This window comes from Petaurus breviceps, unplaced genomic scaffold, assembly GCF_028583685.1.
Source record: "Petaurus breviceps papuanus isolate PSGF00001 unplaced genomic scaffold, PetGlider_PUasm1.0 185, whole genome shotgun sequence".
Taxonomy (NCBI): domain Eukaryota; kingdom Metazoa; phylum Chordata; class Mammalia; order Diprotodontia; family Petauridae; genus Petaurus; species Petaurus breviceps.
Genome location: NW_027185797.1, coordinates 16,953,455 through 16,979,973, shown reverse-complemented (window position 1 = coordinate 16,979,973; position 26,519 = coordinate 16,953,455). Strand labels below are relative to the sequence as shown.

General features: G+C 41.7%; 1 protein-coding gene and 1 pseudogene across 1 annotated transcript in view; one reads left to right on the top strand and one right to left on the bottom strand.

Annotated features, from left to right (window-relative positions):
* The window catches only part of RARB (retinoic acid receptor beta), an 802,273-nt gene that overhangs the window by 536,628 nt on the left and 239,126 nt on the right, over window positions 1–26,519 (bottom strand). The gene's annotated exons all lie outside the window — the stretch shown is intronic.
* LOC138161464 (alpha/beta hydrolase domain-containing protein 17A pseudogene) lies at window positions 10,308–11,163 on the top strand (annotated as a pseudogene).

Sequence of the window (26,519 nt, the reverse complement as noted above, 5' to 3'; positions counted from 1 at the left end):
TTCTGAACAATAGAGGGGGAAGGAGGCAACATAAACATTAAAAACAGGTTTGAAATGTTTGCATCTCTGGATTTCAGTCATCACAGCTGCCGACTGAGGAAGTTATCTTCAAATCTCCATGTTCTTCTGTGCATTCTTTGAGGACTGGTGAATCGCCCTATAAGGTATGTGAGACATTATCAGGGCCTGGGAAAACCTCTGTCTTCACACCTGTGGGCCAGCACTGCCAAACTATGGTGGAGTGAAGGGCCATGCAATTATGCAAATAATTTAGTGCAGATGGGATGCTTAATCTGGATAATTTAGGAAAACAGAGTTACTGCTATCTGACGTGTTATTTTTAACAGGTAATCTTCAGATATTAAATCTCAGCAAGAAGTTGCAACCAAAATGACATCAGAATTTAGTTAGTCTCTCAGTCAGGCTCAGTGGATGGCTGCCCTTAGTGACTGAATTGGGTAATGAAGACAGACAAACCAAGAAATCAAAGTAAAAAATGTCAATCAATGACACCTGGCATGCAGTCTACCTTTGTAGAATCCAGAAAGTGCTTACTAAACAAATTCGTTGGGGGGGAAAAACATTTCTTTTAGAAAGGATGATTAAATTATTTAAGAAAGTAAAAGTTTAAAGCAATTGACAGGCTAAATCCATTATTCTTATGTTCCTATCTTTTTAACTCAAATTGCCTAGTGATGTTATGGGACTGTGAATTCAATGCTATTCAACTCAACAAGCAACCATATGTTCAGGTACACAATTCCTATGCTCTGTCATTGTTCAGTTGGGCCTGACTCTTCAAGAACTTTTAAAGGGATTTTTTTTGGCAGAATCACTAGTGGTTTGCCATTTCCTTCTCCAGTTCATTTTACAGATGAGGAAACAGGCAAACAGAGTTAAGTGACTTACCCAGGGTCACACAGCTAATAAGTGTGTAAGGTGAGATTGAACTCAAGAAGATGAGTCTTCCTGACTCCAGGCCCTGCTCTCTATCCACTGTATTACCTACCTGCCCCATGCTCTACAGAGAAAAATGAAAATTATCCTGCTCTCAAGGAGCTTCCATGCTACAGGGTAGGAAAGAAGACACAATTATAAAGTGTAATACAAAGTCATTTTAAAAAAAGACAGGAGAGGGAGAGAGAGAAGGAAAAGGTAGAGAGAGGGTGATAAGCAGGGGAGGGAGGGTGAGGGAAAAGAAGAGGGAGAGATGTAGAGGGAGAAGGGTGAGGGTTGAGTGAGAAGATGGAGAGGGAGATGGAAAGTGGAAGGGGCAGGGTGGGAAAGGGCTAGGGAGAGGGGGAAGGGGTGAAGGGGAAAGGGAGGGCTAACAACAGGTTGAAACAGGAAGATACCCGTGTTTAGCTTTTATGGAAGCCCATACTTCCTAAAGAATCAAAATTTCAGGTAACCGAAAGGGGAATGAAGTAGCAGATGGGGGCTAAAATGTGCTGCATCATGTCTCCAATGATGAATGATATTATCAAAGAGACATAAACTGTAAAAGGAAGTGGGCAGTTCATGTATAGAGAACAAGATGGACAACCCATGTTCTGCATTGGCATCCATTTAATGTCAAGAGACGTAGAGCCTGATGTTCAGTAGGTTAGGTTGACAAAACTACAGAACATTTTACAGGAAGATACTTTATGATCAAGAATTTCAGAGAAGGAGAAGTATGAGAGCCCCATAATCCATGCCATTCAAGGCTGTATCCATCTTGATTAGATGACAGATCCATTGAAGTATTGAACTACACCTTCTAAATTTCTTTCATTAATAATCCCAATAATTCAAATTGGTTTTCCCACCAGTGAGTTTTTATCTGTTCAAATTCCATCAGTCTATCAAGGTCCATCACAAATACTATCTCTTTTATGAAGTCTATCTTATTTCTCTTCCATCATAATGTCTGGATTCTAATACTGCCACTGCCACTAATTAACCTCCTGCTTTGAAATGTTAAAAAAAAAAAGTCATCAGTTGAAAGTGAGGAAAAGGTAATATGGAATAAGGGAAGCTCTGCCCCCACCAAATTGTCCTCTCAAAAATAGTATAGATCATTGGTCCTGCCATGCAAGATCCAGAGTCTCCAAACTAGACTAAAATGTAATTGGGAAATATTTGAACAAAACAAAGCAAAATACAATATAACACAAATAATGTTAATTTGTGGTTTTCTAAGCCAATACATGACCCCTAGAGATCTATTCCTACTTGAGTTTATCACTGCTAGTCTAGACCTATATAGGGACCAAAAGGAAGAAGTCATTTCTTGACAGAATTTTGAAGATGAAATGGAGAAGAGTTGAGTAATTTTCTAGTAAACTGAATCAATGAAAATAGTGAATATAGAGAAAATGAGGCCATTTTTTCTGCTTATGCTTATTTATGAGAGCTCCCAAGTTCAAGAGGTTGTGGTTGGTAAATGGACAGAGTGCTGCACCTGGAGTGAGGAAGAACTGAGTTCAAAACCAGCTGCAGATCATTATTATTTATGTGATCCTGAGTCAGTCCCTTAATCTCTCTCAGCCTTAGTTTCCTCATCTGTAAAATGAGGATAATAGAAATATCTACCTCCCAGGGGATAAAATGAGATAATATTTGTAAATTGCTTTGTACTATTTAAAGTGATAAATAATCGCCAGCTATTTTATACATACACATATGCATAAATGTGTATTATACAACATAAGGGCTTAAAAGTACACCAAGACTTTTGGGACACCCTGTATTATGAACATGTGTATGTTACTACAAATGATGTAGAAACATTCAAAATTTTAAGTAACGAAAATTAGCTTTAATGCTATAACTGAACTCCAATTTCTCAAATACAATTTCAAGTGAAAGTTACTAAGATACAGCAAACCCCTTAAGGATGAAGTATCTTATTTTAACTTATAATGAGTATGCTAGCATGTTTATTGCAAATGATTCTTAAAATGTTTATTTACCACTGTTTTATGGCTGCAAACAGAATCTCCATCTTTATGGGAAGGTCTGGGCTCCAGTTATGGCATCTGCTCCTCACGTGGAGTTGAGTGCATCCGTGGGAGGGTTTTCCTGACAGGCACACTTGTAATCCTTAAATGTAGCCAGGGGACCATTTAGAATCATCCCATAAGCTGCAGGGTTTAAAGGTAGCACTTTAAAATAATGGGCCAGATCATTAATGACAAATCACAGTGGAAATCTGAGAGAGAAGTGCCCAAAGCACCCTCCTCCCCCACTCATTCTGAAGGGGGTCATCATGGCACATCACACCCTAAGCACTTGACAATAAATACACCATACATTAGGGAGATAATTCATTTTCAAGTTGTTTAATTTAATTATTCTGCATGTGGGCAATGTGTGAAGGTGAGAACTTAGTATGAGTTTTTGCAGATTACCAGTCATTACCCAAACAAGAATTTGCCTCAGCATTTGGAAAGGGGCAGAGAAAAGCACGACCCATTTTACTCAGAAAGCAAACTAGAATCATTCCCCTAAATGTTGATCATCAATTTCTTGAAATAATGACCTCTATCATCTCCCACAAAGTATGTACACATATTAAAGCAGGTTGGCAGGTGCCAGACCTCCCAAGAAATGGATTCCAAAAGGACTTGTCATGTCTAAGAGCTGCTGTCATGATGATGAACAACCCCAATTTTCATATGAGTAGCAGATTGCAGTACAAACATGGAGACCCTCTTTTTTCCCAAAATGCACTTCCTCTTCCCCAAATCTGGTTCTTACTCACTCCCAAAATACAAGTTGGCAACATGATATAGATTACTCACATACAGCATGTGCTTCTGCTCTGACCTTAAGACAACCTTCAACTCAATTTTGTTAGAGAGTATGGTTTTCTATGTCTCACAGAGGTGACACAGTAGATAGAGTGCTAGACTTGGAATTAGGAAAAGCTGCATTCAAATCTAGCCTCTGACACTTAAGAGCTCCGTGACCCTGGGGGAAGCCATTAATCTCTATATGCCTCAGTTTCCTCATCTGCAAAAAGGGAATAATAATATCACCTGCTTCCCAGAGATCTTAGGATCAAATGAGATATTTATAAAGTATCTTGCAAACATTCGAGTGTTATAAAAATTCTTCCTATTATATCTATTATTATTACAGAATCACTAAAAGAATATTGTCATAATGATAGACATGTTAAGATCACACTGTAGGGTGACATTCCCTTTTTACAGATGAGGAAACTGAGGCACATAGAGCTTTAGTGGTCTTAAGTGCTTTACCCAGGGTCATGGAGCTATTAAGTGGCAGAGGCTAGATTTGAATGTAAGTAAAGAAGGCAACTGGGAAAGCCATTGGGCTGGTCATGAGGTGAGAATGAGTGATAACCGATAGATCAGAGGCATACTCCAGTGATATCAAGGCAATGTCAAGAGGTGTAGAGGAAGGTGGACCCTTTGTGCAGGCTTTAGGGGAACACATGGGTGAGAGTCCTCCAGGGAGCAAAGGTATGGGTGAGTTGTGACCTGACCTGGTGGAGGGTGACGTTACACAGCTATGGCCATTCTGATGCATCAGCCCCAGTCCATACCATTTGTTTGAGGTGCTAAGCTCCTCCTGAGGCTGCTCCATGGGCTTGCCCAATATCCAGCAAATGCCCTGCTCCTTCTTGGATAATTTGTCATAACTCAGTGAAGAGTTCTATTAAAATGCAAATAAATCCCTAATGTTTTCCCAAGTTCCTTCTGAGACCAAGAGACGGCAGTCTTCCTCTTCCATGGTGCATCTTCTCTTGCATGAGAACTCATAAAGTGACAGCCTGACCCTGTCCAAGGGGCAAAAGCCATTAACCATGAAATCTCTGATTCAGCACTTCCAAGATGGGCGAGAGGATTATAAGCCGCCCATGTGACCAAGAGGACAGCAGGATTCCACAAAACAGATAGGTCCAAGATTGGTCCCATGTGGGGCTGAAGATATCTATAGTCATTGTCCCATAACTTAAGAGCTCCTCAGGTCATTCGATGCATAAATCAGTTACCCAAGGATTCTTGCTGCACAGAGCAAAGGCATGAATCAAATGCTTCCAAGAAATTCAGTAACAGGTGCACCTGGAGAACAGCAAATATTAAATTATTTCCAAATTGCAGATCCTGCCAATAAGAGGTACGATATCCCAGAGGGTAAGCTTGATTTTCTTCTTCCTTTTTATCCCCTTGCTGTGGTCAGATTCTTTGAAAACCCTGAATCGTCAATATCAACCTCTTTATTTATTTTTAATTTGGAGCATTATTTAAGAAAATGATGCTGCTGTTTGCTAAATGCAAGAATTGATTTCTGGCAAAAATGAAATAAAGGAAGGCTGATAATCTGAGAGTTTAAGTACCAGGAATCGGTGCCCCCAACTTTTAGTAAATGAAGTATTTAAAGGCTTAGATCACGGTTCATTTTAATTCTATGGTAATTCGATACAGGCACTCACAATTATTTTATTTTCAATATTACTGCTTGTGTCCCTCCATAAATGATCAGGCATAGAAAGGAGAAGCTAATTTTATACATTTTCCATAATCAAGATTATTTTAAACAACTATCTTAATAACTCATTCAATTTATCACCACTTGTAATGCTAGGAAAATGTCCCAGTTTTTTTTTTTTAATACACCCAGAAAGAGCCAACCTTTGGTCAATTTGAAAAGTGGATGCAAGGGTTTTGTTGCTACATACTACCTTCACCTTCCCCTCTCTCCTTCCCTCCTTCTCTCTCTCTCTCTCTCTCTCTCTCTCTCTCTCTCTCTCTCTCTCTCTCTCTCTCTCTCCCTCTCCCTCTCTCTCTCTGTCTCTCTCTCTCTCTCTGTCTCTGTCTCTGTCTGTCTGTCTCTGGCTCTGGCTCTCTGGCTCTCTCCATCTCTGTCTCTGTCTGTCTCTTTCTCTTCCTCTCTACCCTCTCTTTTCTGTCTCTCTTTCCTCTCATCTCTCTCTTTCTCCTTCTAAAATCTGTCTTTCCCCTCTTCCCAGTCCCTTCTCAGGCCTCTCCTGCCACCAAGTCACACCCTTTCACTGAAAACAAAAATATTCTGATAAATCCATTCCTACAAGGAGCTTCCCCTGATGGGAGAGTCTTTGAATTTCAAAAGCAAAAATGGAGTGACAAATGGCTTGCCTCGTCCGATTTGTCCACCTTATCACATGCCAAGGTGTCAGCCTCAAGAGCTCACTCCTGTGCAATTCCCATATTCAATCAGTTGGCAACTCACATTATTTATATTTCTACATCTCTCCTCTCTAGCCCCCAATCCAAACAGTGACCTTCTCAGTTCATCTCACTTTACTACAGTCATGTAAGTCACTTCATCACCTCCTCAAAGGTCTCCCTACCTTGAATCTTTCCTCTAGTCCATTCTCTACTCAGCTAGGTGGATACAGCATGGGTCTGGAGTCAGGAAGACCCAGATTAAAATCCAGCCTCAAACACTAGTGTGTGACCTGGGCAAGCCAATGAAGCTCTGCTTGCCTCATTTCCATCATCTAAAATGGGGATAACAATAGCACTTACCTTTTGTAGTTGCTGTGAAGACCAAATGAGATAATAATTGTGAGTGACTGGCACACAGTAAGATATTATTAGGACACTATTATTATTTTCCTAAAGTACAGGGTTGTTCCTGCCTCCTCATTACTCAATAAATACCAGTGACTCCCTCTTACTTTTAGAATCAAAGATGGTCTTTTAAATGTGACGCATTTAAAGTCCTTTACAATCTGGCTACAACCTCCTTCTGTGGTTTTATAATACTTCATTCACCCTCACACACTCTATGATTCAGTTAGACTGCTCAGCTTGGGGTTCCTCCATCTTTGTCTCTGGCCCCTATGCCTGGCATGTTCCACCCCCTCACATCCAGCTCTTGGAATGCCTGGCTTCCTTCAGAACTCATTCAAGGCACCATTTCTTTGGCCCTCTCAGCTGCTGGTGCCCTCTCTCCCAATGTTGTCTTATAGATGCTTTGTGTGTGTCTTGTGCATTATTATAGAGGCACATACTTTTCCCCCTTTAGAACATAACCTGGCTGAGGGCAGGGACTATCTCTCCTTTGTCTTTGTGTTCCTAGTACTCAGCACATTGCTTGGGATAAGCAAATGCTTGCTGATGTATTAATTTTTCACAATTAGACATCTGCCTTACTAGCTTAGCTCCAGTAGAGAAAGAATTGACTCCCAAGACAAAGGACAAGTTCACATCCCACCTCTAATGCTAACTACCAGTGTGACCTTGGGTAGATCACTTAAAATTGCTGGGGTCTCTTATGGCCACTAGTGCTACCCTTCCTTTATTATTAGAAATAACTGAGGACCAGAGAAGTTAAGGGACTGGCCCAGGGTCATATAGCTAATATGTGGCAGAGCCAGGATTTGAAACCAGGTCCTCTGGCTCAAAATTTGGTACATTTTTCACTTTTTCCTGTAGACAACTATTATTATTCCCATTTGATAGATAAGGAAATTAAGGGCTAGAGAGAACAGATGCCCAGGTAGTAAGTGACCAGCACATCCTGGGTCATCACTCTCCAGCTGTTGCCAGCATCCTGTCAATCTCCCATGTTCACATCCTCAGAATCATCTCTGCCTCTTCCCTCTCTTTAATGCCACACATGTAAGTAGTCACTTAGGTCTGGTGATTCTTGGGATCCTCCACTCTTGCACCCTCCTTGCCATTGTCACTGCCTCTGGCCTAGTTTAGACCTCATTACCCCTCTCCTAGATTATTCCAACAGTCTTTTAATTGATCTCCTCCAGTCTAACCACAGTGCAATCCTTCCTACACATCACTGCCCTCTGCAATCTGGCTCCAATCGTGTGCACGCCCCCTTCGAATGCACGTGTCGGGCTTTTATTTGTTTGTTCTTTTGAGGACTAAGAGATTTCTGTGTAGGACCTTAGTTTAAATAACAGATGAAGCAGAATGCCCAACTGGAGAAAGCAATGATTCTTTAATTGATATGTTTAAACTCACATGAGGCATAGTGGGTGACCTGAGACACTCAGGGGGTATGAGGAGGGAGCAAAGGAACAAGAACCAAAGGTAGCCTCAGATCGGAGTCACCAGAAAGTAAAGGATAAAACCAGATCTCTGGAAAGGCAGAATAGATCAGCAGTAACTGAGGGTGGGGGTGGGGGGGACTGGAAGGTGTGTCTGGATCTGGGTAACATGATCTTTTGGTCATAGCAAAAGGAGAAAGGGGATAGACAGGAAGGCAACCTTCCTGCTTGAGTGTACTGGTTATGTGAGGCTCTCACCAAACTTCCTAGTCCACACAATAAGGCTATCAATCATGTGGATGGGGGCCGGAAGTTTTATAGGGAAGCATAAGGTCAAGCTCAAGAAATCTGACTGGTGATATCGCAGGCAAGAATCATCAAGGAGAAAGGATTTGTGGGACATGAAGTTTTCTAGGCAAATATGAGGTGAATAGAAGGAAAAATGGATTATTAGGTGGCACCAGGTTAGGAGAAGATCAAAGACATCTTAGAGGAAGGGAAAAGAAGGGATGCAAAAGGGGAAAGGGATGCAAAAAAGAGAGAAAGGGAAAAAGGAAGGAGGGAGGGAGGAAAAAGGGAGGAAAGGAAGGAAGGAACAAAGGAAGAAAGAGAAAGAAAAAGAAACAGAAAGAAACAAAACAGACCAATGAAGTGGTTACTATGTGCCTGGGGAATATACAGAGTGTTCTAAAAGTCTTAGTGCAGTTTGAAACTGATAAATGTGTTGGAGATACTTATATAAAAAAGTGAAATTGCCCCTCTCTTCAAGGAATTCATATTCTAATAGGAGACCATACATATACATAGGTGAGTGATAGGTAGGGAAGAGAGTTTTGGCCTCTGGAGTCCCAGGGATATTGAGTTGATTCATAGGATAGTCAATGGACCTCTCTACCTTATCAGAAGCAATGGTCATATTGATTTGATTACTGTGTCTAGAAAAAGTGAAATCTGGGCGTTAGCAGACAGCAAAAAGATTTTGCATACGACAAAAGGTAGATGGCAACATGTCCTGTGGGCATGACTTATGAGCCCTGGTCTGAGGAAACTACCCAGTTTGGGGTTTTCTTGGCAAAGACATTGGAGTGGTTTGCCATTTCCTTCTTCAGCTCATTTTACAGATGAGGAAACAAACGAGGGTGAAGTGACTTGCCCAGGGTCACAGAGCTAAGTGTCTGATTTGAACTCAGGTCCTCCTGACTCCAGCTCAGTCCTCTGTCTATCCACTGTACCCCCAGCTTTCCATTAGGAATGTTACCTTGTTTTAAAAACCTCTCCAAAGCATATTCCACTGTCTCCCCTTTGAAACCTGGACAGGTGACGCAGCTCTCAGAGTCTGTGACTCCTCCCTAAAGTGGGGCTCTAATTCCTTCTGTCACAGTGTGAGACTTGAGGGAATGGAGAATGCTCACTGCCCCTCACAACACCCTTATCCTATCCCTTCGTTAACTAGAAAATGGCTCCATCTCCTTCCCCTAACCTGGAGCCTTCCTCAGAAGGGCCTCTTCTCCAGCCTTAATTACTCTGGCTGGCCTCCTGTGCACACAAGTTGTCCACGTTTCCATTACATTTTAATGCCCCCTACTGTACACAATACTAGGAAAGCCAAGTGGGCTCACTGCAGGAGAGGATCCCTTTGCCCTTCCGGTATGCTGGCAAGCAGCTGTGTCCTGGCATCGTTTGTCTTTCCAACATGATTGCCTCATGGTTACCCCACAGCCTACTAGGGAAATGGCACTCACCTAATAATTCACCCCTCTGTATCCCATAGGGTGGGGATTCTGGTATTCTTGGCTAAAGACAAGGCCAAGGGGTTTGAAGCTACTTGCATCATCTCCTTGAAGACTGCTGGAGGACAAACATAGGAAGTAAAGAGGAATAGAATCAATGCTTTAGAATTAGCTTAACAATATCTGCCTGAGGGGCAGGGGAGGGGTGTCTCCTCTTCAGCTCCACAAAGGCCCTGAGCCCTGAGGATAAGGGGAGAGTGGCAGGATCTGGGCCAGGCTGGGCATGGAGCACAGGGCCGGAGGCGTGGCTGGGGCAGCAGTGGCAGCCAGGAGTGGCCTTCCCTTATGGCTGGCCTCCGACCACTACGGTTCCCTGTCCAGATCTTCTAACAGGTACTTTGTACAATGTGGAGGCTGAGGGGAAGCGCTGCACAGTCTTTCCCACTTGTGTTCTGGAAAACAAGAAATAAAAAGCAAGTCCTGCTTTGAAGACTTTGTATGCCCAGAGCTTTGGGCAGCACAGCCTTGGATCTGGTCCTCCCTCACGTAAGCGTGACTCCCCGTCCGCCATGAACCGCCTGTCCGTCAGCGCACTCTGCCGCTTCTTCTGCTGCCCGCCCTGTCCTGGCCGAATCGCAGCCTAATTGGCCTTCCTGCCTCCAGAGCCTACCTACTCCCTGGTGGCGGAGGCTGAGCCAGGGTCCAGGGAGGGGCCTCCACCCCAGGGCGGGGATCTGGGGGGGAAGGGGGTCCTGACTGAGCGTGATCCAGACGCGACTGAGGTCTTCTTTACCAAGAGCAGCCGCGGATCTGCGTTCCCTGTATGTACGACCCTGTGTGCCAAGGGCCAGGTTCACAGTTCTGTTTTCCCATGGCAGTGCAGTGGACCTGGGCCAGATGAGCCGCTTCTACATTGGCCTGGGCACCCGCATCAACTGCAATATCTTCTCTTATGACTACTCAGGCTTACCGGTGAGCTCAGGAAACCCCTGGAGAAGAATCTCTTTGCTGCCATTGACGCTGCGTGGCAGGCCCTTCGGACCAGGTATGGCATCGGCCCAGGGAACATCATCTTGTATAGGCAGAGCATCGGAACAGTGCCCAGCATGGACCTGGCCTCGCGCTGAGAGTGTGCTGCATTCCCCCCTCACATCGGGCATGAGGGTTGCCTTCCCTGACACCAAGGAGACCTATTGCTTTGATGCCTTCCCCAACATTGAGAAGGTCCCCAAGATCACACTGATAGCACTGAGGACGAGGTGATTGACTTCTCACCTGGACTGGCGCTCTATGAGCGCTGCCAGGAAGCTGTGGAGCCACTTTGGGTGGAGGGCGCTGGGCACAACGACATGGGGCTCTATAGCCAGTACTTGGAAGTGCCTTCGAAAGTTCATCTCACAGGAGCTGATAAACCAGAGCAACTGAGGCCCCCAGAGAGTACCTGGGGCAAGATGGGCACCAACAGGTGGTCCAGGGAACCCACGGGGAGCTTGAAGCCACTGCTGATGAGTGATAACTCAACAGGGTCAGCCCGCTGGAGGATCGGGAAGTGGGGGTGGGGAGGATGGTCTTGCCTCTCCATATCTGGTGCCCATGGCCTCTTCTGACAACCACTCCCCTTCCAGGAGAGGGACAGAATGACCCCCATCTTTCTCCCCACAAAATCCCCATGATGACCCCAAACTGCTGCTAACACTCAGGCTGCCCCCACCACCTGGGAGAGGCTGGGCGATCCAAACCCTCTCCTCTCCTGCTTCCCTTCCCTCTACCAGGACAACAGCAATAATCTATCAGCCAAGTGTGGCAGGGGAGGACCTCAGGGGACCTCATTCTTCCCCACATTCCTCCCCCCAAATCCCAAATGCCTGGGAAGGCAGTGACTGCATGAGAGTAAACACCTGCCCTCCCTCCCCCCACAGCTCTCTCTGCCAGTAAGGGAGGGCTAGTCCTGCCACACCCCAAGCCCCAACGTGGCTCCCTCCCAGTAGGGCCCTTCATGATTTCAGACTCCCAGATTCCCCTTCCCCACTCTTCCCAACACGTACAGATATACAGATAGAAGGAAATTTATCTGTATTCATTTTGGAAGCAAAAACAAAGAAATTAAAGATTTAAAATTTAAAAAAAAATACATATATCTGCCTGGAGAATAGGGAATCATGTAAGTGTATGTACCATACATACTAATAGTATTATAGGTACTGCTGAACCATAGAAAATCAACTCCCCTCCAAAGCTTTCCTTTTCCTTCAGCATCACGACTTCTATTTCATTCATTCAACCATCTGTTCATTTGACAGACATATATATGTCTTGTATGTACCCAGCTATTTACATATTGTCTTTTTGTTAGAATGTAAGCTCCTTGAGGGCAGGGATTGATATTTGCCTTTCTTTGTACTCTTATCACTTAGCTAGCAGTAGGCCTGACACATAATTGACTCTTGACAAATGCTGCTGATTGAGTTCTACTGTGTGCTAGGTGTTGTACTGGGTGTTGGGGACACACATACACACAAGCACATGTGCGCACACATGTGCACACACGTGTGTATTTATGTACATGTGTGTACACATGTATGTAAATATATAAACATATGTTGATATAAATAAATGAAACATTTCCTGGTCTTATGCAGCTTTATTCTATAGGGGGAGGGAGAAAATAGGTACACAGATAAGTTAATATAAAGTACCAGGCACTGGGCATGGGATTTTATTGGTGGATGGTTTTCCCAGTGAAGAACACCTTCAATAGAGGTCAACACCTCCTCTCCAACTTACAGTCATAGAGAATTGCTAGCAATTCTTTGAGAGATTGTGAATTTCCCAGGGTCACACAGTCAGTAAGTATTGGAGGCAGAATTTGAGCCCAGATTTTTTTGACTCTGAAGTCTGCTCTCTATTTATTATGCTACACTGCTTTCACTACCCTCCATTTGTCCATCTGTCTATCTAATAATGTGACATATACACAAAGTAAATACAATAGGAAGGGAGCTTGAAACTGGCAAGGATCCAGGTAGGCTTCCTGTAGGAGATCACACTTAAGCTGACCCTTGAAGGAAAGCCAGGGACCTTTCAGGTGGAGGTGAGTAGGGGGTATAGTTCAGGTATAGAGGGTGACTTTGTAAAACCAGGGACTCAGGGGGAAACTGTGAGTAAGCCATTTTATCTGGAATTCTGAGTGAATGAAGGGGTGTTATAATGCAGTGAGATGAGAGAAGGAAGCTGGAGGAAGACCCCATGAGAGGCTTTAAATACTAAATAGAAAATACTGTCTTTAATCATAGAGGCAATAAGGAGCCATGGAAACTTCTTGTGGAGTGACACAGTCAGGTCTATATTTCAGTTATATTAATTCATCAGCTGTGCGAAGGAGGATCAGAGGAGAATTGGAGAAGAGAGACACTGGATGCATGAAACCAGTTAAAAAGTTATTAAAGTTGGCAAAAGATGTTAAGGACCTAAATTGAGATGGTAGCTGAGTAGGTTGGAAGGAGATGTTTTGGAGATAGAAGGAACAACATATAGTAATTGATCGAGTATTGGGATTGAGGAAGAGGAAAGTGTTGAGAATGAATTACTAACCTGGGGAACTGGAAGGATGGAGTAATTTTTGTGGTAGAAATAGGGAATTTAAAAAGAGGGGAGTTTGGGGAGGGAAAGAGGAAGCTATGTTTTGGACATGTAGAGACTGTGGTGCCAAGGGGCCAATCCAATGGAAATATCCACTTGGCAGTTCCTCAAGTGAGACTGGAGCTCAGGAAAGAGATTAGGACCAGACATACAGATCTGAGAAACAAGTCCTTGGCCTTTAATTAAGCACTTATTATCTTCCAGGCACTGTGATAAGTGCTCATGATACAAAAAGAAAAAGGCAAAAGCAGTCTTGTTCTCAAGGAGCTCACAATCCAGTCTCCTGTAGAAGATATTAAATGAACTCCTAAACTAAACAGTGATCCGAGGAGATCACAGAGAAAGATAGTATGAAGACAAAAGGGGAAACGGGGCAGGTTAGAGCTTTGGACAAGGCCCACACTTAGGTTATGGGAAAAAGAGCGTGGCCCAGCAAAGGGCACTGAAGGATACCTTTACTCATGGCTTCCCAACTATAATGGATCATTAAAGCGTTAAGCTTGCAATGCACTTGCATCCCACACAAGAATCTGCTCAGGTTTGGGAGCTCCTGAGTTTTAGGGGTACTAACATGCAACAGTCTGTATTCCAGGAAATTGGGCCACTCAGGAGAAGCCATAAAATGGGGATGATAAACAAACTTACTTACGATAAGCTTATTAGCCTCGAATGAGGGGGCGCTGCCCAGACCTCCGTTATTGTTATTTAATGTTGGCCCTCTGCTTAGCCTTTCAAATATATCTTTTCAATAGCCTATTACTCTTCATACTGAATTCTATTTTCTCCCACAATCATGAATCAGTTCCAGACATGTGGTTATATTTCCAGTGAGGTCCATGGCAGAGCAGATACATAGCTCCGATTAACAATAATGCTAGTCCTCTTGGGTTGGTAATGAAAAACACACTATCTTATGTCTGCAAATATTCCTCTGCATCCTGCTTCTCCTATGTGCTTATAAAGCCCTTGAGAAGATTGTGTATGTGAACTCTTAGACTAGTCATGAGATTTTAGGCCTAATCCACTCTGAGAATGTTTTCTCTAAAAATTTTACTCTGTTCCTTCTCTTCTCTATGTGCTAAAGACCAGGACCTGATATTAGTGTAGATAGCCCCAGGTCAACACCTGTCTCCCCACTCCCAAGCCAGTCCCTTCCCCTTCCATTCTCACATACAATACTCACTATTATTTTCTGTTCCCCACTTGTTCTCTATGACCTCCCCCACTCTCAATCTAGATTTCCTACTCCTTAGTCTAATTTTCCTTTCTCTCAGCACCTGTTCTTTAGCTACAATTAATCTCCTTTTCATTTTATTCCTTACCATTTCATTCGTGCAGAGGCCCAATGAAAACCCAGGTCTGTCAAATCCATCCCTTCTTGAAGAAACAAAGTGTGTTTCTTAAAATACACCACTCCAGAAGGATGATTAAGTTTACCTCAAAGGTTTTTCTCTTGCTTCCTAGAACTTGAGTAATTTACCTTTCTTGGGGCTTTTAAGCTTTAAATAAGAGACCTTTTTTTTTTAGTAACATCATAGAGTGTAAGGTTATGAAACATGTTCCATGAATGTGAAGAGACTTAACATTCCAGGAGTACATCTGATCTGCACCAGGCAATCCTTTCCCAAGTTCCAGCTGTGGAAGCAGCTCTTCTGATAAACTTGTATCTTGTATCCTGGAAGAGGGCAAGGGGGATGGAAGGGGGGGGGAGTGAAATGATGATACTCTCAGCCGATAGCAGAATACCTGAAGAGTGAATGAAAATGACAGCAAAAAAGCCAAGACCTACCAACAGTTTAGAGCTGAAAACCCCAGAGTCTCAGAGCTGGCTTCAATATGCCTGGTTCTCAGGGGTGAATTAAAAATGCGTTGGTTTGGCCACACGCACACATATAGGCCTAAGCGTTACTCAGTATACATATCTCAGCTTTGACCATCAATCCCAGAGAACAGCCCCCAAACAGTTATTTGTTATACACAAGGAAAAGCTGTAGTAAACAGAGTAGAGCTGTATCCACAGCAAGCCTATGGAGCCAAAACCAAAGAAAGGGTCTAAGGAATCTTCCACTGACACATTCTAACTAGGGCAACACTGATTTCCCCACAACTTTAAATCAAGATTCTTGGCATGTGGCTATTGGACAAAGCAGCCTTAATGGCACAGGCAGCACTGACTGTAGGTTGGAGCAGAGCAGGGATGGCTGGGGGTGGGGAAGACACCTTGTGGGATCTCTCTGTGGATAAAGGATGCCCTCAGGACTGCCTTGGAGCTTCTTGGTTTCAAATCCTGAATTCAGGCTCTGCCACTTACTACCTGAATGACCTTGGGTAAATCACTTACCCTCTAGGTTTTAGTTTTCTTCAATGGTAAAGATGAGGGGACTGGACTCTAAAGTTTGTTAAAACTTGCAACATATGATAATAATACTCTTATTATACTAAATACTAAAGGTTTATGTGTGTGAGAGAGATATTATATATGACACACACACATAGAAATATCCATCCGTATGGCTAGATATACAGCTGTAAAACATCTTCAAGGCCACTTGTATCTACCTGGCTCTGCCGCTGCTGGCTACGATTCTCCCTCTCTTCCTTTCCTTCCCTCTACTGTCATTCAGGTCAGCCTGGAGTTGAATATAAATTGGTCATTGATATGCCCTCAAACATGGCCTCAACCAATGCTCAATGTAATATGTTTCACTGTTTATACTTGCCCTGAGACTGTCTCCACAGAAAGAGGATCTCTTTCATTTGAACAGAAACATTTGGGTCCAAGATTCCATTGTTTCCTTATTAGCAGATTAAGGGTGGAGGGGGGGCAGCAGGTTGCAGCCCATGACTCCCCATTTCACTCTATCTCTGTCTACTCTCTCCAGGTATTCTCAAGGCAGCCTGAACACAGAGCGTTCCTGGTCCTTTACCTGCCCATCATACACAACAGCAGGTATGACCTTGGCCTTTACACAAACAATTTCTAAATAATCCTCCACCACCTTTTGGTATGTATTGCATACTTAGCCTCATTATATGAGGACCTGATGGACTGCAATGTTTGCCAAAGGGCCTCAGGAGAAAAATCTAAAGATGTGGGTGTGTGAAAATATATATGTATAAATGGAAATATATACATATATATATACACACGAAATTATCCAGTTGACTGCTTTCTATAAGTCAGTGCCATTTTAATCTTTCATGACACAAAATAGTTCTATTATTTTTATTAAATTTTTAAAAAATTATCTAACCTCCCAGTGGATAGCAATAATTCCTACACCATTTACGGTAAATAATATACAACATTTGAGTTAGATAATCCCTGAGGAGTTCTTTCACATTCAGGGAAAATTTAAAAATATTATAATTTGCTTGCCAATTGGATTAGTTAAGCTATCAGTTAGCAAGGTACTATGGAAAGAGTGCAGGAAAAAGAGTTGGGAGACCCGCATTCATGCCTCAGCTCTGCTGCTATGTGATCATGGGGAAGGTCATTCACCTGACTGGAAGTCAGTTGCCTCATCTGTGAAGTGAAGGGCTGGTCTAAAGAAACTCTAAAATCCTTCCAACTCTTATCTTATAAATCAACGATATGAAGAAGTTTGGTCTGTCCTGGCCAAGATGCAATCTGCCCTTTGCCATCTTGAGAAGGTGTGAATGGCAGTTGTCTAGGAGTGGAGCAGAAGAAAGAGCCCAAGTCTCAGCCTGGGCTCTGCCAAATGCACAGTGGTCAAACCCATAAGAAAGAGAAGACTTCTCAGCTTGCTCGAGGACTACAAGGCAGGGTTAAGCATGGGAAAATGTAAAGAGTGCTAGAAGTGAACTCAGAGGACCCCAACCTGAATCTTGCCTCTGCAATTTAATAGCTCTGTGACCTTGGACAACTAATCTTCTGAGTATCAGTTTCTTCCTCTTTAAAATGGGGTGGGGGGAGACTAGATTATATGATCTCTTAATTCTCCTTCAGCTCTAAACCTATGATTTAATCCTTGGCTGTAGGGTTGAATCATAGCTCCCAAGGCAGATGTCCAAGGGACTCCCTTTTGCCTCTAAACACAAATGTAAGTTCCTCCATTTGGCCCCTAACATTCTTCACGTCATGGTCCCAATATACCATTCAAACTTCATTAGAGATTATACCACTTAGCACACTTTACAGTTACGTCAAACTCCTTTGTAACTGTTCTCAATGCTCCATTTCCCATCTCCAGAACTTTGCACCAACTGTGTCCTGTGCCTGGAATGTAGGCTCTCATCACCTCAGTCTCTCAGAACCTCCAGTCTTCAAAACTCAGCTCAAGCGCCATCTTGAACAGCCTTTCCTTGGCTCACCAAAGTTAGTGCCTAACTTTGCAAAACCCCCTCCATGTCTACGTGTACAAATTGCTTCCTCCAGTAGTGGGGGCAGAAACTGTTTCACTTTAATTTTAATTACCCCACATGCCTTGCCAGTCCCATCGGTTGTTTAGTTCTTTTTCAGTCGTGTCTGACTCTTTGAGATCCCATTTGGGGTTTTCCCAGCAAAGATACCAGAGTGGTTTGCCATTTCTCTCTAGCTCATCTGACAGATGAATAAACTGAGACAAACAGGGTTAAAGTGTCTTGCTCAGGGTCATACAGCTTAGGAGGTATCTGAGGCTGGATTTGAACTCAGGAAGATGAGTCCTCCTGAATCCAGATCTGGCACTCTATCCAGCTCACCACCTAGCTGCCCAGTAGCCTGTCCCATAGCAGGTGCTTAAAAATGGTTTGTTGATTTATTGCCTATCTAAGGGAAAGGAAGTCATTTACCTCTGATGGCTATTTCTCAGCTACAGGATTTCTTGAGGAGACAGTTATTCTTTCCCTGATTATCCATTCTTTTTTCCACACTTCACCCCCAGCCCCACACGCCATGAGTGGTCTCCCTCCATATGTGGATGAAAGCCCAGACGCACAACCAGACAGCAGTCAGAGAATAGGGGAGATGGGATAACTTACGAAGGAGTCATTTGGGCCTCATGATTGCCAATAGAGGCAAATGCATATTTATTCAAGATATTGAACAGCTGAGTCTAATCAATAGCAAACCTGATCCAGCACATTTCCAATGTGTAATAAAGTCCTAAATCATGTTTGTGATTCATCTGTAGAGAGGAATGCCCCATGGAGTGTACATACATTATAAAATTTCAAGAAAAAGGAGAAATTAAATGTTATTTTAGAACTAATCAAACTATTGAACCCAAAAGATTCCGACAGTTTCATGAGTTCTGTTGAACTTAATAACAAATTTGTAATTTATTGAAGCAATAATTCATTCAAATGAATAACAATATATTCTATATTCAGGAGATTCATAGTTCATATTTGTTAGTTTTGGAGGAATGGGAAAAAATCCTGACAAATGAATCAGTTCAATTTAAGAAGTATTTATTAAGGTTTTCTGTTATGGGAGAAAACTCTGAGAGTCTTCCCTTCCCAGATTGATATTTTTGTCACGGTAACTTGGGCCATCTTGTGTCTCAATTCTTATTTAGGCCTTAGTCATGGAATGAATGTTGCCGCAGACAAACTGAGACCTGAGAAAGACCTTCATTTTAAAAGGCCAAGGTCTGGGGTGGCACAGTGAATAGAGCACCGGCCCTGGAGTCAGGAGAAAGGCCAAGTCACCCACTGTATCCCAGACCCTAGCCAGTCATCTTCACCTTTGTTTTGTCACCGGACTCCAAGGACTCCGGAGGAGAGAGGGAAGGCTGATGACTTCACACAACACTGCTTCACTCAAATCCTATTCGTACATAAGTCAAGACACTGGTCCTTTTAATAATGAAGGATGAATTGTTACTACTTAATTGTTATTAAGAACCCACTGCATGTCAGATACTGGAGATACAAAAGTAATATCAGATAGACTTCTCCATAGGTATCACTGTCAACATGGAATGCCAATGACGTAGCTCTTCTCAGAAGTTTCGTTGGTTCACATCAGAACCTCCAATTTTTAACATTCTAGGGCAGATTTAGAGAGAAGTAGAGGAACAGAGTCAAGAATGTCAAGCCAGGAGCCTCCAACATCAACCAGGAGCAGGATTAATAATTTCATGGAATCTCAGAATTGGAAGGGCCCTCAGAGGCCATCTTGTCCAATCCATTCATTTGAAAAAGACTCTACTCCACGTTCTCACCAGTCAGAAGTCATCCAGCCTTTGCTTCTAGACCTCCGGGGGGGGGGAGTGGAAGGACGAAAGTCACCTACCCCCCAAGGCAGCTCATTCCACTTTCACATTATCATAAAGTTTGTCCTAAAACCAGCTTTCTGTAACTCACACTCATTGCTCCTAGGTCTGCCCTCAGAGGCCAAGAATAACCCTTCAAACACTCGAAGAGTTGTCAAGTTGCCTCTCAGTCTTCTCTTCTACGGACTACGTAACCTCATTTCCTTCAACTCCTCCTTGTACTGCATGATCTCTAGTCTCTTTATCTCCTTTTCTGTCTCTTCTGTGCAGTCCCCGTATTACCAATGTTCTTCCTAAAACGGTTCTGTGATGTTTGCCTTTTTGGCACTGTGGTCAGCAACGTTTCTGGGGCCTGAGTTCCCTGGCTGCCCACTCCTGTTTTAGCAGGGACTATAATATAGGTTATACCTAGGCAAGTCCCCTGGATATGCAGAGATGCACAGGAGACTCTGGGCTACTCGATCCAAAAGCCCTTTTTCTCTTAGCAGTCTGAGCCAGAGAAGGTGGGGGGAGTCATCTGCACTCAGCTTATTTGCTAACAGAAAGTTCTATTCATCAAACAGTTCTAACTAGTTACAGTCCTTCACTGAACAGGCTTAGCTTGTGATGATTCATTTTAATTTACTTTAAAGGATTTCATTGGGCTGAAACTTTAATTAAAAAAGCAAAGGGGAAAGGCTATGTATGAGGTCTGTAGAGCATCAATTACCCAGTCTTGATATCCAGCCTGGGAAGTACCCTTAACACATGTGGGTCCCGTTAAAAATCACTGAGAAATGTTTCTGAACAATGTCACCCACACCTTCTTCCCCTCCTCCAATAAGATACAGGATAAATTAACCTTCATTCTCACCAATGGTCCTAAAATCATTACAATTTCATTATGCACTTCTATCCATAGTCTGCCCTAAGCCTTCCATTTTTTTACCTAACTCACCAGGTTGTTATGAGAAAAAATGATTTGTAAACTTTAAAGCACTACATAAATGTGAACAATAGTAGCTGTTATTATTTACTTCATTCCCATGCTTTGTTGTCATTCTTTTTTTACTACCGCAATTATTACACGCATTTTGTGACTGGCATGCACAGCTGTGATATAATGCCTCTCCTCACCTTCATTCTTTACCCTGTATTTTTTTTAAATTATAGTAACACCTTTTGCCTAAATACAACAAATACCCATACAAAGGTCCTTATGAAGTCCATTCCCTGAGGAAGAGTTTCCAGTGATCAGAGAATCTCATTGTTGGAAGGAAACTCAGTGGACCTCCATCTACTCCAACCCAGACAGGAACAAAAATTCTCACTACAGTATTCTTGAGAAGTTATCATCCAAGCTTGAAGACTTCCAGTGCTGGAGTGGGGAAGATATTTACAAAAATATTGATCAATCAGAATAATAATTTACCCATGGGAAAGTCTAATGAGTAATACTGATATAAAGCTACTTGTTGCCATCAGAAATATTCTCTTTAACAGACAGAAGACTTTACTGTTAACACTTTACTCTTAATGTTACTGTCACCCTTCTTCACCTTCAGCCTTTGCCCTTACCTCCTCAGTCAGCAGGAGCTCAACTTTCTGAGAAGAGACTCTTTTTTGAATTCATTAACATGGCATGTGTTAGATATTTCAAAATACTTTTCCATTGTCTTGAATTCTTTTTAAAAATTGTGAAAAAGGGGCTTGGGCTTTTAAAAAGTATTATTATTATTTTTTTAAAAATACATTAAATTTTACATTGCTTCTGACCCTGATCAGTTTTCAAGCCTCAGCAGTGTGTTTGGCAGACTGCCTGCCATATTTATTACCGTTTATAAATGGGTCGCTTGTGGAGGAATGCAAATTTTATGGAGTTGGTGTATAAATGAACCCGTTATGAGATGACCAGATACACATTTTCTGTGACTGCAAAATAATTATATCACAGTGGTACCACTTGTGAATTCAGTGTTAAAGGAAAAAAAAAGAAAAAAATACACTCTAGTCATCTTTAAGACCATATTTGTCAAAACATTCTTTCAGCAAACGAAGACTATTAAGAGGAAAAAAGTAGCCAGTCTGAGGAAATGGTGTGAGAATTGTCCATGCTTACAATGGGCACTTCTCCACCTATTCCGCCAAACACCCAATAACTTACTAAGGAGCCATGACTGTGTCTACAATGGCAAAGGGAAGTAAGAAATAATAGAAGGATTTATTAGCATCAGGATTTCAGTCATGCTTAAACAACTGAGCACTTACTATTTGTTATTACTCCCCTCTATGTTCTCTCTGCACCAATTAAACTTACCTACTAGCTAATTTCCACATAGGAAATTCTGTCTTTTGCTTCTGTGACTTTCTAAGGACTGTATCCCAAGCCTAAAATGTGCTCCCCAACAATTTAAATTAGAATTACACAAGACCTAGCAGCAGAAACATTAAAGGATCACAGGTCTTGGAACACAACATATCAAAGTGCAAAAGAACTGGGGCTCTGGCCAAAAATATCATACCCTGCAAAGTTAACTATTATCTTGAATTTTAAAAATGGACATTTGATAAACTTTGTTTAAAAAAAAACCTGAACTTACTAGACAATTAGACATGGAAGAACCAATATAAATATAAAGTACGTAACAAAGACTGATTATAAGGGATCCATAAGGACAGACTGTTTACTTTTTAGATATGTAAAATATAAAATTTATATCTAAGATTCTTATTAATAATTGGGTAGTTCACAAGAAAGATTGGGAAAAACCTGGGCATAATATGAATTTTAAAAGTAAAACCATTTAGGAACAGTTCAAAAGAGCAATTATTTTATACAAATGAGGTACAAGAGGAAGAATTGATACATAGGAATCAGATGGGGGAGGAGGGCTGTTAGTTCTGGTAACCTACGTTCATCTGGAATGGGTGTAAGAGGGAACAATACATACATATTTAAGAGAGTATAGAAGTCTTCTAAATTCGGAATAAATAAAATGGTGGGGGCAGAGGGAGGGGAGAGAGGACAAGGAAGGGATCTTTAGAGGGGAGGGTGGGAGAACAGGTAAATAGGGGTATAGAAGGGTGATTAGATTTATGGGAATGGGAGGTTATGGGAGGGATCCTTGGAAGGGGGTAGGCAAGTCATAAGAGGGCAAGGTAGTGGGTAAAAGTAAAGTAGAAGACTCAGGAGGGATAGGAAACAAGAGATATGCATATACATAAAAACAAAGATCAGGAGTAGAGTCAATGTGGGAATGTATGTCTGTATATATGTACATATGTATGTATATATCTGTAGCTATGTTTCTCCGTATCTAAATTTTCCACATATCTAAACTTTATTGTAACCTTCTGGGTCATGGGGGAGAGTATGTATATATTTATAGCTAAAGAGAAACATATCTAAACTTTATTGTGGCCTTCTGGAAGGGATTGAAGGGAAGGGAAAAAAGAACAAAGTAAAAAAGTGCATAGTAGAGAACAAAAGAAAACTCACAAGAAAGCAAAGATAGACGATTCTCAACACAAAGAGTATTATTTATCATACAGACTCTTGAAATGAAAATTTATTGTTACATATTTTGAATCCTCTCTTATGCTCTGCTATGCACACCATGCTTTTTTTTTCCTTTCCAACTTTGTATTTAAACGCCAATATTTAAGTTTAAGATATGTTTTTGTTTCTTCTCTCCATTCTCTATCTGTATTTTAGTGTTTGAGTCTAAAATAAAATTTTGGAGAAAAAAAGGAAACAAAATGATCACTTTTTGTGCAAACACCCCATGATGGGTTACATAAAAAAATAATTAAAATTAACTAAAATAATAATAGAAAAGTAGCAGAATATAAACTAAATCCATACAAATAATAGTCTTTCTGTATATCACCAAGAAAACCTAAGAGTAAGAGATAGAAAGTGAAAACCCATTAAAATAACTATGGAATTATAAAATATTTGGACTCCACTTGCTGAAACATAAAACTACAAGTACACAACCACGGGATTTTACAGAAAGCAGACGGATCTAAATAAGTGGAGGGATGTTAATTCCACAAGGTTGTACTATGACAATGTAAATAAAATGATCATATTACTTAAATGAATTTGCTTATTAGGTGCCATACCAACTGACCTGACAATGGATTGTAACAGAAAACTTTACAAAACAGTTAACGAAATTCATCCAGAAGAACAAAAAAATATATCAGAGTTTTCAAGGCAGATAATAGGGGGGGAAGTGAAAAGGAAGGGGCCTATCAGTTCTACAACCTCAAATTCTGCTACAAAACAGTAATCATCAAAGCAATCTAATACTGGCTGAAGAAAAAGAAAAGTTGAACATTATAACCCACTGAGCAAATAACACATAGAGGAAAATGAATGTAGTAATATAGCATTCAACAAACTTAAGTACTGCATCTAACAGGGTAAGAGCTATCAGACAAAAACAGTTGAGAATACAGGAAAGTAACCTGGCAGAAATGAAGTTTTGGTTATAAAATCTCAAACCATATCCCACAATAAGCTCCTAATGAATACATGACCTCTACATAAAATAGATAAATTAGAGGCTCAAGAAAGAAAATATTTTGCAATTATGGATAGAGAAAGCGTTCATCATGAACCAAGAGATGGAAAGGGTCACAGAAGGTAAATTGGAAAACTGCTCATAGGAAGCTGGAAAGGTTTTGGAAATACAAAATCAATGCAGTCAAAATGAGAAGGAGAACCAACAATGGGGAAATTATGTAGCAATTTTCTGCAATAAAGATTTGCTATCCAAGATTGTCAGAGTATCCATGGCATTCTGCATATCTTGGATGTCAGATCTTTATTGGAGAAACTTGCTGCATCATTTTCCCCAGTTAACTGTTTCTCTTCTAATTTTCAATCTATTAAAGTTTGAACCTGCACTAAGTCTTTTGGGAGCCCCTGCATATGAAGGACCAATTCATATAATGTTAACATTTACACAGCACTAAGGTTTGCAAAGAACTTTACATATATTATCATGTTTACTCTCTCACAACAACTCTTTTAAGGTAGGTCTTATGATTATATTCATTTTACAAATAAAGAAATTAAGATTGAAAAAGATTAAGTGATTTACCCAGGTTGTATACAGTATATATTATAAACAGACACTCACAAATGACAGTCATTTCTCAATACATGAATACTCAGAGGATAGCAACCATCTTTAAAGTAATATATCCAAGCCATCAATAAACACATGAAAAATGCTCAAAAGCACTAATAATTAGAGAAATGTACATTAAAACAACTTCCAAGCTCCACCTCGTATCTCAGAGCAGTAACCCTGTCTTACAAAGCCAGGCTGCTGGTCACCAGAAAGAACATGTCATAGAACACCTGTAGCTGAGATGCTTCACCTCCATTATGCACACAGAGCTTTCTCTGTGAATCACTAGAATCAATTCTGTGGACAAATGGCAGCCAGTTGTAAATCGCTGACTTTATATCACAGCTGCTTGCCATGTGAGACTCATTCTGCGTGGCCTCGGAGGACAAAACCAGGAGCAATAAATGGGTGGAATCTGCTGAGAGGTAAATTTAGGCTTAATATCAGGGAAAACATTAAAACAATTGTTCAGTTGTTTCCAGGCCATGTCGGACTCTTTGTGACCCCATTTGGGGTTTTCTTGGCAAAGACAAGGTGGTTTACCATTTGCTTCTTCAGTTCATTTTACAGATGAGGAAACTGAGGCAAACAGGATTGAGTGATTAGCCCAAGGTCACAGAGCCAGTGTCTGAGGCCTCATCTGAACTCAGGTCTTCCTGACTCCAAACAGAGCTTCATTCACTACACCAACGATGAGAGCTGTCCAGAGTGGAAGGATGGGTTCCCCCTCAGCGAAGGCCTTTGAGGAGAATGTAGATAACCACTTACCAGGGATATTTTAGGGGCCATTCCTGTTTGGACTAGAGAGCTACTGAGGTGCGTTCCACTCTGTTATCTAAAAAAGGTCAAGGAGAGATCTGAATAATTTCCTAGGAAGTCCATCACTGTCAAACCACTGCATAATTCAGCCCCTAGAGAGCTCTACTTTCCTCCACATTTTGTCTCTGCGGTGCCTGGCAGTAAAGCTGACCCCCTTCAGCCTGTCACTCCATCAATAGCTACATTTCAGCTTAGGCAACTCAAGTTGCCTCCCCCTTTTCCATGGCTGCCTCTGGTATGACCAGCAGGGAACGCCTTCAGAACAAGAGTGGAATGTCAAGATCAAGTCTCATTTCTCCAGTTACATCTCTTTCCCTTATTTTCCAAATCAAGTTAAGTTCTCATGCATAGGGAGTGAGAAGGCTTCCTATAGGTCTCCCATTAAGTCCACATAATCACTTCTTCAGCCATCGAAATATGGTGTCCTCTAAAACCAATATGAATAAAGGCCATGCCCCATATTTTTTTAAATGGAATCCTCTCTAAGTTATTTTTTCCCCAAAAAAATCCAGCCATGTGTCCTGAGAAACAGGTGACAGCGATATATGACAGTTCCAGAGCCCGAGGCAGTTCAGAAGAGTGAACAAGGACAAGTAGCCTCTGCAGTCCTTCAAGGTTTCCCTCTGCATTAAACATGAAGCAGATTATGTGGTGGTGTGCTAGGAAGAGGGTGCATTGGAAATGCAATCACTATAATTATAACTGACATACATAGCACATTAAGGTTGGCAAAACATTTACATAATCCCCCTTGATCTTCCCAATAACCCTCTGAGGTAGATACTACACCTACTATTAGTCTTCAATTTAAAGATTAGGAAACTGAGGTAAAGAAACGTTAATTGACTATTACACAGATAGCAGGTTAGGAAAGTAGGATCTGAACACAGTTCTTCCTGACATCAAGCCCCGGGCACTGTCCACAGTACCACACTGCCTCTCTCTCCCCCAGACCGCAATAAAGTACTGCATCCCT